General features: G+C 41.7%; 1 protein-coding gene across 10 annotated transcripts in view; it reads left to right on the top strand.

The window, feature by feature from the left end:
• The first annotated feature begins 505 nt into the window (after window positions 1-505).
• Window positions 506-13,911, top strand: part of KLHDC3 (kelch domain containing 3) — a 52,644-nt gene continuing 39,238 nt past the window's right edge. For 2 of the 10 annotated variants that reach the window (XM_035111130.3, XM_088666778.1), the window contains exons 1-2: window positions 979-1,127; window positions 2,546-2,647. The gene's annotated coding sequence lies outside the window, so the exon portion shown is untranslated. Of the gene's footprint in view, window positions 617-978; window positions 1,277-2,545; window positions 2,648-8,993; window positions 9,273-13,911 lie in introns of those variants that run through there. The other 8 variants (XM_035111131.3, XM_088666779.1, XM_088666775.1 and 5 more) reach the window with 7 other exon arrangements.

The following is a 13,911-nucleotide window of genomic DNA, read 5'->3' as shown; positions in this document are numbered from 1 at the left end:
AACGGCACTGTATACCATATAGGCATAAAGCCACCAAGTAGGGTTGCCACCTGTCCTTTCTCATAAGGGATTGTCCCTTGTCCAATATTTCGCCTGACCTGTCCTACATTTTGCCCGAACAAAGGTGACAACCCTACCACCAAGTGCCCTATAAGAAAGATGCAGGTGAACTCCTACCTGATGGTGTTTATTGTGGGGTTTTTTTTAAAAAAAAGTAATTCAATTTTGCCAGTAAGATACGTTGGAAAGGTTTGTACTGTATCCTGAAAGACGGGGATATAATTACTTGAAATGAATAACTACATTTGCCCCACACAGAGCTACAATTCCCAGCACCTTTAACTACAGTTCCCAGGGTTCTTTTGGGGGGCGGGGAGCGTGCTTTAAATGGTGCATACGCAGCCGTAGTTAAATCTTCTTTCTCTGCCAGTTCTCCCAGGTTCCTTTTCTCCCTCCGGGCTTATTTCTGGAGCCTGGCTTCTGGAGCACGCACCACCCACCTACCAACCTAAGACCATTCAGTCCAGAGTCCAAAATTACCTGCACCCGCCGCGTGTGCACAGAATTGCTTGACCAAATCCGTATCAAGTTTAACTGGAGCCGTTATGTAAATAAGGTAACCTTCATCCAGCGCGAAGCTGGTGGGAAGAGCTACAGCGCCCAAGGGGCTTCTTAAAAATCCCCTTTGCAAGCGTGGGTATGTTGAAGACGCTGCCTGTCCCACTTCGTGGCCATTTTTTATTTTAAATCCCCTTTGCAAGCGTGGGTATGTTGAAGACGCTGCCTGTCCCACTTCGTGGCCATTTTTTTTTATTTTTTATTTTTTTGAAACTGGCGTGCTGGGGTCCAGGGTGACGGGTTAAAGAAGTACACCCTCGCTATACAGTATCCGCGGGCCCGCCCAAGACTACATTTCCCAGACTCCCCTCGGTGGGCGTGGCGCGTCATTCTCCGTTGTTGTGCGCCGAAGCTGGGCCTGTGGGAGGGAGGGAAGGAGCGGCTGAGGCGCCTGAGGAGAAAGCTCGGGGCTTGGCTGGCCGGTTAACGGCGCCGGGAGAGCGGGTTCGCGTGACCCTTCGGGGCCGCGGGCCGGCCCCGCGTAACTTCCCCCCGCCCGTGGGGGGCAGGTAATGCAGCTGAGGCACCGGGGCGTGGAGGGAGCCCCTGTGGAGGAGGGCCGGGGGGCGGTTCTGCCGCGGGCGGGCGCGCGTTGGCGGCGCTGACCGTTGGAGCGGCCGGGATCCGAGAGCCGTCATGCGTCTGGCCAAGGTTGGAGGTGCGGTGCGGGGGTTGTTATGAGGGACGCGTCAGTTATGGGGGGCGGGGAGAAGTCCCTTCAGGGAGAGAGAAAATATATATACATATAGAGAGAGAGATCCGCGGCTGAGGGGTGTGACAGGCTAGGCTCGCATTGCGAGCGTTGGGGAGCCCAGGGGCTTAAGAGGAGGTTGGTGCATTTGTTTATTTTTGGGGGGGTCGATGTGTCTGCCAGGGCCGACCCGAGTCGTTTTGCTGCCTGAGGCAGAGCAGCAAATTGCATTCCCCTCCCCCCCCAACACACACGCGTGCGCGCGCCCCCGCTTATCGCCACCTGTCCCGGTGTCAAGAGTGCAGAGTCCTCAAGCGCCATGCCAAGTTGTTTGGGCGCATGAGACAGAAGATTCTGCAAAATGCCTGTTCTCCTTCCTCTGCACCCCCTCCCCCGCCCTGGCAGTCAAAATAGGACAATAGTTTTTAAACCGTTTGGTGTTTGCTGCCCCTCCCCCTCAAAAAACGTTGATTGCCCAAGGATGCCCTTTAACACACACTGCCCAATGGTAGAGCCCGCGTTCCTAAATAAATGCCCGTGGCAGTCTTAAAACAGGGCAACCCTCTTATTCCCTGGACAGTGTGTAAAGTTGCATTTTGTGATATTTTCTAGGCATATGTTTTTCTGCACTGGGGTGCTAGTTCTTTTTTTGGGTTCTATGAATGTTCATTAGGATGGTATATGAGAAAAATCAAATAATAAACGCCTGTTATCGCTAAAGTTTTATGGAGTTTGGTTTTCTGCTTTTCCCTTTTTTTTGTTGGGGCGTTCTTCTGTGTTGTTGTTGTTGTTGTTGTTATTATTATTATTATTATTATTATTATTATATAATGCAACACCATCAGTATACATGGAACTGAGATGCATGGGCAAAATTGACAGTGTCCCCAATATAGAACAGTATAGAACAGATAATGGTTAAAACAAGAGAAAGTGGGGCATGGAAGAATGAATAAAGTAAAATGCTGTTGCTATAATTAGTTGGAAATAAAGGGATAAACCAAAGGCTTAATCTGGACTAATTCTGGCACCCTGGGTCAGTGGTCATCTATGGACACAGTGTTTTGACTGACTGGAACCCCCATTTCACCTATGGATATGTGATGAAAATGTGGATTTTCTCTCTCTTTCTGCTACACTTAACACAACTCTTGGTACTTTTATATATTTAAGAACTCCCATTGTTTTCTTCTTTATTCCCAAGAAATGCTGGAATAACTCTTAATTCTAATGTAGATTAGAACTCCCATCAACATTCTCAGAAGAATGGAGAAAATATTCCACCTGTCCTGTCTAAAGCATCCAGATACATTGTACATTGAGCAGAACAAAATTCAGGTCAGCAAATCCTGGGGATGGCAACAAATTCAGGAGCCAGCATGTTACCGGCTTTCTTATTTTCTATATCCCTGGAAGCCACAGACTTGCTTAAACATGCATGTTCGTCATTTGGTGACTGCAGCTTCAAGTATACATTGGATATGTGAATGGACCATCACAGATATAGCCCCTCAAATAGAACTTTCATATCAAATCAAAAGCAACAGAATTGGTACACACAGTGGCTTTGTTATAAAGTTTAGAAAAACTAAGTGGTAAACAAGCATGTGTTTGTTTCCAGTTGAGGCCAGATTACTTTTCAAATCTGCCAAATAAGCAAGATCCTGTTGTCTTGGTGTGATACTTTTTCTTATAACAGCTTATCCATAATAAACTCAAAATTTTATTCCTGCGCACAACTCAAAAACAATGGTTCCTGGGTCTTTTAAACCTGTTCATCCCTTTGTAAACAAGCCTCATGTGCCACATATGCACATAAAACTAGTCATCTACCACTCACCTTAGCTTTTCCTAGTTGCTTCTACTCCCAGTGTGACTTAGCATGGTGCATACTCATGCTAACATGGATAAGTTACACCAATGTGCTTATGCCCTTTTGGCTGATAGCTGAGAAGCACATACTCAAAATCACTTAGACTGTGGTCCTAACCACAATTTGAAACAAGTTACTCAGTTACTTAGGAGAAAAAAGATGAGAGATCAGGATTTTAGCATGTATTAGTTACACATTGCATACTTTAGCCACCCTGCCAAGCTCAATAATTTAGTATTCGTACCCTGCCCATTCCTGCCAACCTAGCAGTTCGAAAGCACATCAAAATGCAAGTAGATAAATAGGAACCGCTATAGCGGGAAGGTAAATGGCATTTCCATGTGCTGCTCTGGTTTGCCAGAAGCGGCTTTGTCATGCTAGCCACATGACCTGGAAGCTATATGCTGGCTCCCTCTGCCAATAATGCGAGATGAGCGCGCAACCCCAGAGTCGGTCACGACTGGACCTAATGGTCAGGGGTACCTTTAGTTTTACCCTGCCCATATGACTGAGTTGTCCCAGATGGGTGACATAATAATGCCCCAGATGGGTGGCATGCTAAATCATCAAACATTAAAAACTTCCTTATACAGGGCTGCCTTCAGATGTCTTCTAAAAGTTGTATAGTTATTTATCTCCTTGACAACTGATGGGAGGGTGTAGCACAGGGCGGACCCTCCATAGAGTGGCTAAAGGCGGAGTGGGGGGAGTACTTTGATTTTTTTTTATGAAAAAGAGAATGTTTGTGCAACATTGAAGTACTAGTAGTAATTAAAGATTTTAATAACTAAACCCAATTTAGCTCTTGAGTTCAGTAGCACCATTAAGACTCCTTCTGCACTGCAACTTAGAATTCACTTTAATTTCATGCTGTGTCAGTTTGCTGTATTCAGTTTGTTTCTATTTAGCATAGATGTTGATTAAAGCACATTAGTATTTGGTTGTTCATTCTTTGCAGCCCGACAGTGAATTTATGTGATCGGTTTTTGATGGAAGGAAAAAAACCACGTTTTGACATTAACCATTAGAGTGCTTTAAGGAATCAAATTTGAGTGCTGTAATCATAGGCAAATGAAAATAATGTATCCGTAATGACAAGCTAGACCCACATACTTTTGGAAAAGCTAGAAGTGTTCAAGTCAAAATTTTCTTTTTTCAAGTCAAAATTAGCATACCAAGGATCCGTGATTTCACATTTAAAGCTTTGTTCAGAGTTTCTGTATCCTGTAGAAGTTGCAGCTGCTTCAGTCCAAATACGTTATAATGTAACTTGGATGGTAACTGAAACATTGACAATATTAGTGCTATTTTCATTGAAGTGGGCATGCAGCTAGGTTTCAAATATACAGTATTTGTCTTGACTGCAGAATCATTCTGCTTCACTAAGAGCGCATGCACACGAAAGCTCATACCAATGACAAACTTAGTTGGTCTCTAAGTTGCTACTGGAATGATTTTTTTATTTTGTTTCGACTACAGCAGACCAACACAGCTGCCTACCTGTAACTATCACTAATTTGGGTCTGTCATCATTTTGTCTGTAGCTTGATTTTAAAATGGTTAGTTCTGGGTATTTAGGCTGACTTCACTTTTTGAGCAGTTGTCTAATCTCAGAAGGTGCAGCTGTGTGCCTTGTTTAAGCTAGAAGGCAAAGTGTGGGGTGCTTGGCCTTTCCAAGACTGTGCAAATGAAGCAGCTTTACAAGCTGCATATTCCCTCATTTAGGTTGTTTGGTTCATGTTAGTATGCCCTTATTTATTTATCCTGAAGTTGTTATTGTTGTCAGAATGGATTCTAAGATGTCTTTCTCACTGATTTTTGAAGCACTCTATAAAATCACATGTTCCTGTATCACACGTTTGTTTTGCCATGTCAGCTGTTGAGCTATCAGCCAAACAAGACTTTTAATTTGCTACTTTTGTATAGATTATCTATTATCTGAATTAAAAGGTTTTGGGGATACAATATCGTGCACTTGTTATGTGATAAATGCACACCTTTATTCTGCCCCTTGTAGACATGGTAGGCAGTCACCCCTGCCAATCAAAATTTGTCACTTCTACATGTAACACAGAGTTGATACACAAATCAGTGAACACACAGAGTTTCACACAGTACCTTAATAAAGTATTTAAGATAATGTGCAGAGTGCTAGATACTTTCCCCTGTGCTTATTATGATTGTACTTGGCAAGTTTCCTGATTGCATTCAGTTAGCTTTCTTGCCCATAAAGAGACCTTGTACATAAATAGCATGTTAGACTGGATTGAAACATATTGTAAGAAGATAGATTTGTTAAATAATTTCTATGATGTTCTACCATTTTTCATGTGTGCATATGCAGGAGTTAGCTGGAGTAAAATGGAAGAAGAAAGATGCAGACAGGGAACTGAATTTGTAAAACAAGCTCCTTAAGGAAATTGCGGTACTGTAGTTCCCTTTTGCATAAAGTTAGGTGAGAGCTACTTCTGAAATGTGTATAGGCTAATTGTTTGGACTGAAACTTAGGGTTGTATTCAGCTTAACACTAAGGAGAACATTCTCCTTCTTTCCCTGCATGCTCCCTAAATCTGTTTTGCCCCCCCCCCCATCGTCCAGAGCAAACCTGGGGACATCACAAATACCACCTACTTTGTTGTTGTTCTTGTTTAGTCGTTTAGTCGTGTCCGGCTCTTCGTGACCCCATGGACCAGAGCATGCCAGGCACCATTTTTTAAATCAGGATTCACCCTCAGTTAACTGGCAATCATCCATCCCATTACCACCTCAAGGCATATTGTTCTAAGATAAAACAAAATAAAAAGATTCCTTCCAGTAGCACCTTAGAGACCAACTAAGTTTGTCATTGGTATGAGCTTTCGTGTGCATGCACACTTCTTCAGATACACTGAAACAGAAGTCACCAGACCCTTATAAATTCATTACATTGTGATATGAAGGTTTTTAAGTCTCTGTGATAGTTAATGTGTTTGATTTTCTTCCAGGATAACTAGAACAGAATTTCCATAGATAATTTTCATGGAAAGTCTCTTTAGAGCAGGGGTGAAGAACCTCTGGCCTTCCAGATGTTGCTAGATTCCACCTCCCACAATCTCTGATCATTGTCCATAGTGGCTGGGGCAGATTGTTGGAAGTCCAACAACAGCTGGAGGCCCACAGCGCCCCTCCCCCACATTAGAGAAGCCGAAAATACTCAGGCTTTGTTTCTTTGTCCACAACCTTCTATGCCTGGAGTCTGAACTTTTCCTGTGGCTCCCCCTTACTCAGGTTATTGCTTGAAGTCTATGCAACCCTATAACCTGGCTTATTTTTTCTATGTGGCAAGATCATGGTAATGGCGATGGGGTGCGAGCAAGTTGAAAAGGTAAAGGGTGCATTGAGATTGAACAGGTGCTTCTGTCAAACGAGCTGCCCTTCTGTTTGAATATAGCAGTTCCTTCTCTCTGCTGTTCAGATGACTAATGGTGTTTATGGAATTTTTGGCTTGCTTCATGACTTCTGTTTATAGCAAGATTCTCCTGGAGACGTGCATCTAACACACATCCCTCTAAGATTCCTAGGATCTTTCCTTGAGGAATCAAATGACTGTCAAATTGGGTCTCTTGGGGTTTTGGTGATGGAATCTTGACATTGTGGTCTTCTGATTAGTAATTTAATAAGAGGGATCTATAAATCAGCATAATGTCATGGAGTGGGAGGCTAATCTCTGAAGGCTATGGAGAAGGCATCTTTTGTGTGTCTAAATGAGCTCTGTCACCTCTCAGCTGAAGCATCTAATACAGTAACTTACAATATAATACAAAAAAATAAAATATAGCAGTTGACATCAGAAGCCAATTAAAACTCATACCAGTAGTAAAAATAATAGCTAAGACTGCAAGGAACAGCAAAACCAAAATGATCTCCAAAGATCTGCAAGCATTGTTGCCTTCACCTGATGTCCAAATTTAGTATGTGCCAATAAAGTGGCACTGGAAGGAGAGCATTCCACACTTAGGGCACTACCAATGAAAACCCCTATCTCTAGTAGTCACCTACCTAACTTCTAAAGTTGACACACAGAGACTCTGTCACAGGTCTTAATGAGTGAGCAGGTCTGTGTAGCAGTAGACAGCCCTTCAGATAACTTGATGCCAAACTGTATAGGTCATTATAGGTCAAAATCACTTAAACACCTTGAATTGAACCCGGAAACAAATTGGAAGCCGGTGAAGATATTTTTAAGCTGATGAGTTCTTCTGAATGGCTAATATTAGTCGGTAATCTGGCTGTTATACTGTATTCTGAAACAACTGAAGTTTCAAAAAAATACTGTAAATCAATCAAGGACAAGCACATGTACAACATACTGTATTGCAGCAATCAAGTCTGGATGTTAATCTGGAAATTTTTGAAATTCTATAGTGTTTGCTTATCTCTGATGTCAGAATGGCCATACAGCATAACGGAAGGAGGCCAAGGAAAAGAGAGAGAGAGAAAAAAAAAATCCAAGGTTCCAAGGCACCTGCAGGTACTCAGCTGAGGAGGAGGATGAGTACTTGACTGGCAGGTGCTGAGATGGGAAGCTAGATTAAATTCATGAGCTGGAAAGTGGTTGGGACTGGGTAGACGGTGTGGGTGGTGTGTAAATGTAGCTTGCTGTAGAGGTTGGTTCCTTTTGATTTTAGCGTGGACTGTATCTTATTAAGTCAGCTTACATAAGTGATCAGATGTATGACCTTTTCTATGTCAGTCTTTTCACAGCTGGTATTCCTACTAATGGGTATGGACAGTATCCCTTTCTTGTGGCATCTCACTTCAGTCTTGCTAAAAAGGACGTACTGAATCAGAAAGGATTAAAACACTTGCAGTGTGTTGTCAAACATAAGGAAATCTGTTGTTCCTTGGCCAATAGCAAAGAGAAAATGAAGTCGAGGGGCTTACAAGGGTAGCAGGTTCAGTAGTTACAGCTGAGGCTACAGGATAGCAGCTCAGCTGTCGCCCCGACCCCTATATGATATGCATAAAGGTTTTGCTAGAAATAGCTTGGGTTTTGCTCTGGCAGTTCAGTGGTTTAACAGTGCAATATCCTCTCTGCAGTTGTTACCCCCTCACTTTCCCTGCAATTTCCATTTCCATTAAAAATGGGAAATGGCTCACTACTTGAGACATGGAATGAGCTTGATTAGTACATTCAGCCTTCGGAAAATCTGTTTTCAGCAAGCCCTTCTTAGGCTTGTGGCTGCTCTGCATTTTTCTGGCATGCCATACCTTACCCTGTTATTATGCTATTGATAGGAAACTTCTCTTACGTTTTATTTTGAGAAACTAACCATGAAGTGGCTTCACATCTGTGGACACATTCCACTACTTTGTACCTCTCATTTGTCTTCTGGGTGCTATTCCATGGTGGTTCTTCTTGTCCCTTATGTACTATGCTGTCTCCCAAAAGTGAATAAGGGCAAACTAGATTCTAGAAGTTTGCTTTTGCAGCAAGTAATTTGGCTGTGTACAGTCCATATTGACCTTGTTTAAAGTTTAAGATGTTGGATCGCCCTTTGAGAAGCTGACTGCTCTGAGATTTTTGCTGTACATGGACAAAATTATTGTTCTTTCACATTTGAGAACATGTGGCGGCATACCAGTGACTTTCAGAAGGCATCCTCAATCTGAAAACAGTGACATGAGAATGATCCCTGGGTTTCCGACTGTTTCACAAATTGTGAGTCTTGGAGATCATAGGAATTCACAAGTTTCTTGTCTTATTTTAGCAACAGCATGAGTAACTTAGTCTCCCTAGTAATTACGCAAGTGTGAGCATTGCTGCTGCTCATTATGAAAGGCCACTAACCATGCCTGTGTTGACACTGGCTTTCATTTCCTGCTGTCTTGGAATGAATAGCCAATGGAGTGCATAAATGTCAGGAGTGAGAAAAGTTGCTGGATTGTTATTCTGCTGGATGTAACAGTGAGTTGGGATGTGCCTGAAATAGAACAGTCTATATGGCCTGCCTCAAGCTGACTGGATCTATTTTTAAGCACTACTAAACCACGTAGCTGGAAACACAGCTTTTCAGGTTACATATTCTCAAGGACTGAGACAACAGCATGGTAGGGACACGTCTTTTGTATGCACTTGAGAAATAGTGGGTGCAAGATTGCTTCGGTGTTTGGGGGAAGAGAGCTTCATTACAGTGTGTGAAGATGAATGAAGATTTTGTTTGCTTCTTGCTGGGCTCATTTGTTCTGAAACATAAAATATATTTTGACCCATATATTTCTTAAAATTTAAAACTGCTTTACTTAAAAAGCTAACTTTGGTCTGTTTCTTTTAGGACTGGTGTTTCTGCTCTTTTTGGAGCAATACCTTAGTGCAAAATCTTCCTCTGTTTACCTTGCCTCAATTGCCCTCTCCCTTTCTTGGTTGTCTCCCTCTTAGTATATTTTACATTGCAAGCTCCTTGGGGTAAGGATTTGTCATCTTATACTTTCTAGTATAACATATGTATGAGTTTTGGGCAGGGTTTGGTGGTGGTGTGTTCCTTTCCTGGTTGTAGATTTCTGGGACATCCATTCACTGTTCAAGACTGTTTTTAAAATATTGAAAACTTGTGTACAGTGCTACCTTTATCAAATTTTTTTTTTTGCTGAAGGCACAAAAGCAATAATTTATATTAACACTATTTGTATCATTCTTAGTACAGTAAAAACTGATATATTACATTTGGCCACAATTGTTTATTGTTTCTATAGTCAACAAAACTATCTGACTGCTATCATATTTTTGTCTTTTCATGTAAATCTGAGATAATGGGTTAGTTTGGCCATAGCAGCAAATCCCTGAAGTTTCTCCACACATTCATTACTGGATAGTGTGTTAACTGATCCCATGTCTTACCAAAAATATTATTGGTATGGCTAACATGAAAGAGACAAGTTACAGGTAGGTAGCTGTGTTGGTCTGAGTCGAAGTAAAATAAAAAAATTCCTTCAGTAGCACCTTAAAGACCAACTAAGTTTATATTTTGGTATGAGCTTTCGTGTGCATGCACACTATACCAAAATATAAACTTAGTTGGTCTTTAAGGTGCTACTGAAGGAATTTTTTTATGAAAGAGACAAATTTGTTAAGTTCTGATGCCTGCAGCTTTCCGCATAATTCAGTTTACAAAAAAAACTGGATGGAGAGGAGTTTTATCATCTAAGATCTTTTTAATACAATTTTAAATTTTATTCTAGTAGTTTTTTGACAAATCACATTTGCACCACATATGGGGGTGGGAATCACCTCTCTGTTTTTGGCATTTCTAACATGTGATAGGATAATTTTTGTTAATATTTGTATCTGGGCTAAAGTGATATGCCACATACTCATCTTAAAAGAGTTTTCTCTTGAATACAAGCAAATTTTTAACCATTTTAAAATATTGAATAAAAGGAATACTAGGTTAGAGCTTGTGCCAGCACTTGCATTCGGATCCTTTGTCTTCTGGCACAGATTCAAGATGCTGACTTCAGTTTAATCAAATGGTTAGGTTCTTATTTACCCTGGAGCAGGAGTGGGGAACCTATGACCCTCCAGATCTTGCTGGATTATTGGGAGGAATTCAGTGTCATGCTAAGGTGATTGTTTTATCAGGGCAAGCATTTGGGATTGACAGACAGAACAGTCCCCCCCTCCTCTCCCCAGGCATTGGTCCAAGGGTTCTCCCTACCTCCTTGAGCCAATTTTGGGGGGCATGTGGGGGGGGGAGCCCTGCTGCACAAGAGGAAGTTCTTTTGCAGGCCTTCTATTGATGGGATTCATTAGCTGAATCCCACCCATTATTATTTTCATTTATCACCTGTCCTATACCCTAAGGTCCCTGGGCAGATTACAACAATTTAAAATGTAGTTTAAAACAGTTTATCACAACTCTCATAATCCCTGACTAATGACCATTCTGACTGGTGCTGTTGAGAGTTGGAAAATATCTGGAGGGCTGCATAATACCCTTCACTGCCTTAGGTTTCCTCCTGTCCTACCTCCAGTTGCAGTCAGTCACAATCACTTAACCTATCAAAAAGTAACCTCTAAACAATAACAGCATTGCTCCAAATCACGCTATCAAGTCTACAGGGAGCATTCCTAAGTACCAGAAGAAATATATGGTAGTTACACTCACTCTCATTTCACAGTAATTGTTTAGATGGTACCTGAATTCTTTGCCCCATAACTTTCTTTCTAGGTGGGCTAGAGACTTATTTAAAAAAGAAAAAAGAAAATTCAGAGTCTTTGACCCCTGGCCACAGGCACATATACCTTAAAATTTAACATGTACCTAAAACTTTTGGGATAATGCATTATCAGTACCTCTCCCTACCTGCAGAAATCCCAAATTGCATTTCCAAATTGCATGCATGTTAAAAGATGTGCATGTGATGTGCTCAATGCTTGAAAGGCAACTATGATGGATGCTTATGTAGAATTTTTCCATGAAGGAGCTCTCCCACTAAGGCCCCAATTGCTTGTTTGGGAAACTGACCTATTCTTTATTTTCCACTATAGTGAAGCTTATAAAATGCATATGGAAAATAGATGTTATCATTATTTAGAAATGGCTTTTGTATGCACTAGGATAAACTAGCTTTTCCTCTTTGGATCTTATATAGCCATTGTTGTGTTCCTAACTTTATACTTTCAGCCAATATTTGTCTCTCTTGAAATAAATATATATATTGTAGGCACCTTCATCCCTCACACTTTTTTCTTTTCTGTTACACTTTGTCAGTGTTTTTAACATACTGTATATACCATATACTGCCAACCTAGCAGTTCGAAAGCGTGTCAAAATGCAAGTAGATAAATAGGAACCGCTACAGCGGGAAGGTAAACGGCGTTTCCGTGTGCTGCTCTGGTTTGCCAGAAGCGGCTTTGTCATGCTGGCCACATGACCTGGAAGCTATACGCCGGCTCCCTCTGCCAATAATGCGAGATGAGCGCGCAACCCCAGAGTCGGTCACGACTGGACCTAATGGTCAGGGGTTCCTTTACCTTTACCTATATACCATAAAAAGGTAAAGGACCCCTGACAGTTAAGTCCAGCCACGAACGACTCTGGGGTTGTGGCGCTCATCTCGCTTTACTGGCCGAGGGAGCCGATGTTTGACTGCAGACAGTTTTTCTGGGTCATGTGGCCAGCATGACTAAGCCACTTCTGGCGAAACCAGAGCAGTGCATGGAAATGCCGTTTACCTTCCCGCCGGAGCAGTACCTATTTATCTACTTGCACTTTGACGTGCTTTCAAACTGCTAGGTTGGCAGGAGCAGGGACCAAGCAACAGGAGCTCACCCCGTTGCGGGGATTCAAACTGCCGACCTTCCGATCGGCAAGCCTAGGCTCAGTGGTTTAGACCACAGTGCCACCCATGTCCCATATAATATATATAACATAAAATCATAGACTCACATGTTGGATCTCTGCCTCTTTCTTAACTATGTTACCTTCTTTCATCATGCATTTTATCCTAGAATTTTCACCTCTTTTCTTTTATCAATTTATATATTTTAGTGCACTAGACAAAGGGAAAGTTTTCAAGTGTTAACATCTGGTCTATGTGTTTGGGGTGGAATGCTACTCTAAACTATATTTGGCTGATGCTAATTGATTTCATTTTTTTGGAAAATTGATTTCAGTTGCTTTGAAGGCAGTTAATTGGCCTTCATTGCAGACCCTCTGCTTAAAGAAAACATTTTGCTTTCCTATGGATATTTCCAGTTGACTGGACTGGTGCTGAGTTTGTTGCCACAGACAGGAGATGAACAGTTAACCAAGTAGAGAATATTCTGTTCCTTGGTTTTAAAACTCCTACATCTCAAACACCTGATGAGAAAAGCTCTCTCTAAGTACTCTAAGATTCCAACTTCACGAAGGCTTTTGACAAGGTTTCAAGAACTCCCACTACAGTCATCACACAGCAGAAGACAGGTCTTGATTTTCCTTCTATTTTGGACACGTAGCTAGAGAGACGTGTGTGGGTTTAAATCTCTAACCACTGATTTTCTCCCAGGGATTGACTTTTGAAAATGCTTCTTTAATAAGCAACCTGCTTTTTTCTTGCTTGTGTTTGATGAAAAGCCAGACACGAAACTCTAAATCATTAAAGAGGATCTTTACCCTTCAAGTAAAACTATATGAATATTACGAGGATGCCTATTACATAAGAGCCTTGCTGGGTTGGATCAGAGGCCCATCTAGTCTACCATTCTTTTCTCAGAGTGACCAACCCAATACTTTTGGGGAGTCCCCAAGCAGGACGTGTGTGCAACAGCAGTCTCCCCATTTGTACTTACAGCAACTGGTATTCAAAGGTACCGCCTCCAATACTGGAAGTAGCACACAACCATCATAACTTGTAGCTTTTGTTAACTATATCCTCCATGAATTTTTCTAATCCCATTTTAAAGCCGTCCCAGTGCTGGCCATCACTACATCTTGTGGTAGCCTTTTTCATAGTTTAATTATGTACTGTGTGAAACTGCACTTTTGTCTGTTTTGAATCTTTCAACATTCAGTTTCATTGGATGATGCCAGGTTCTAGAACTCTCTTTGGTTAAGGCATTAAATAAGTGGGGTACTGCAGGGTTCTGTCCTGGGCCCAGTGTTTTTCAACATCTTTATAAATCCTTCCAGTAGCACCTTAGAGACCAACTAAGTTTGTCATAGGTATGAGCTTTTGTGTGCATGCACATTTCTTCAGATACACTGAA

This window comes from Zootoca vivipara, chromosome 3 (genome assembly GCF_965207765.1).
Source record: "Zootoca vivipara chromosome 3, rZooViv2.hap1.1, whole genome shotgun sequence".
Taxonomy (NCBI): Eukaryota; Metazoa; Chordata; class Lepidosauria; order Squamata; family Lacertidae; genus Zootoca; species Zootoca vivipara.
This window is presented reverse-complemented; position numbering and strand designations above follow the sequence as displayed.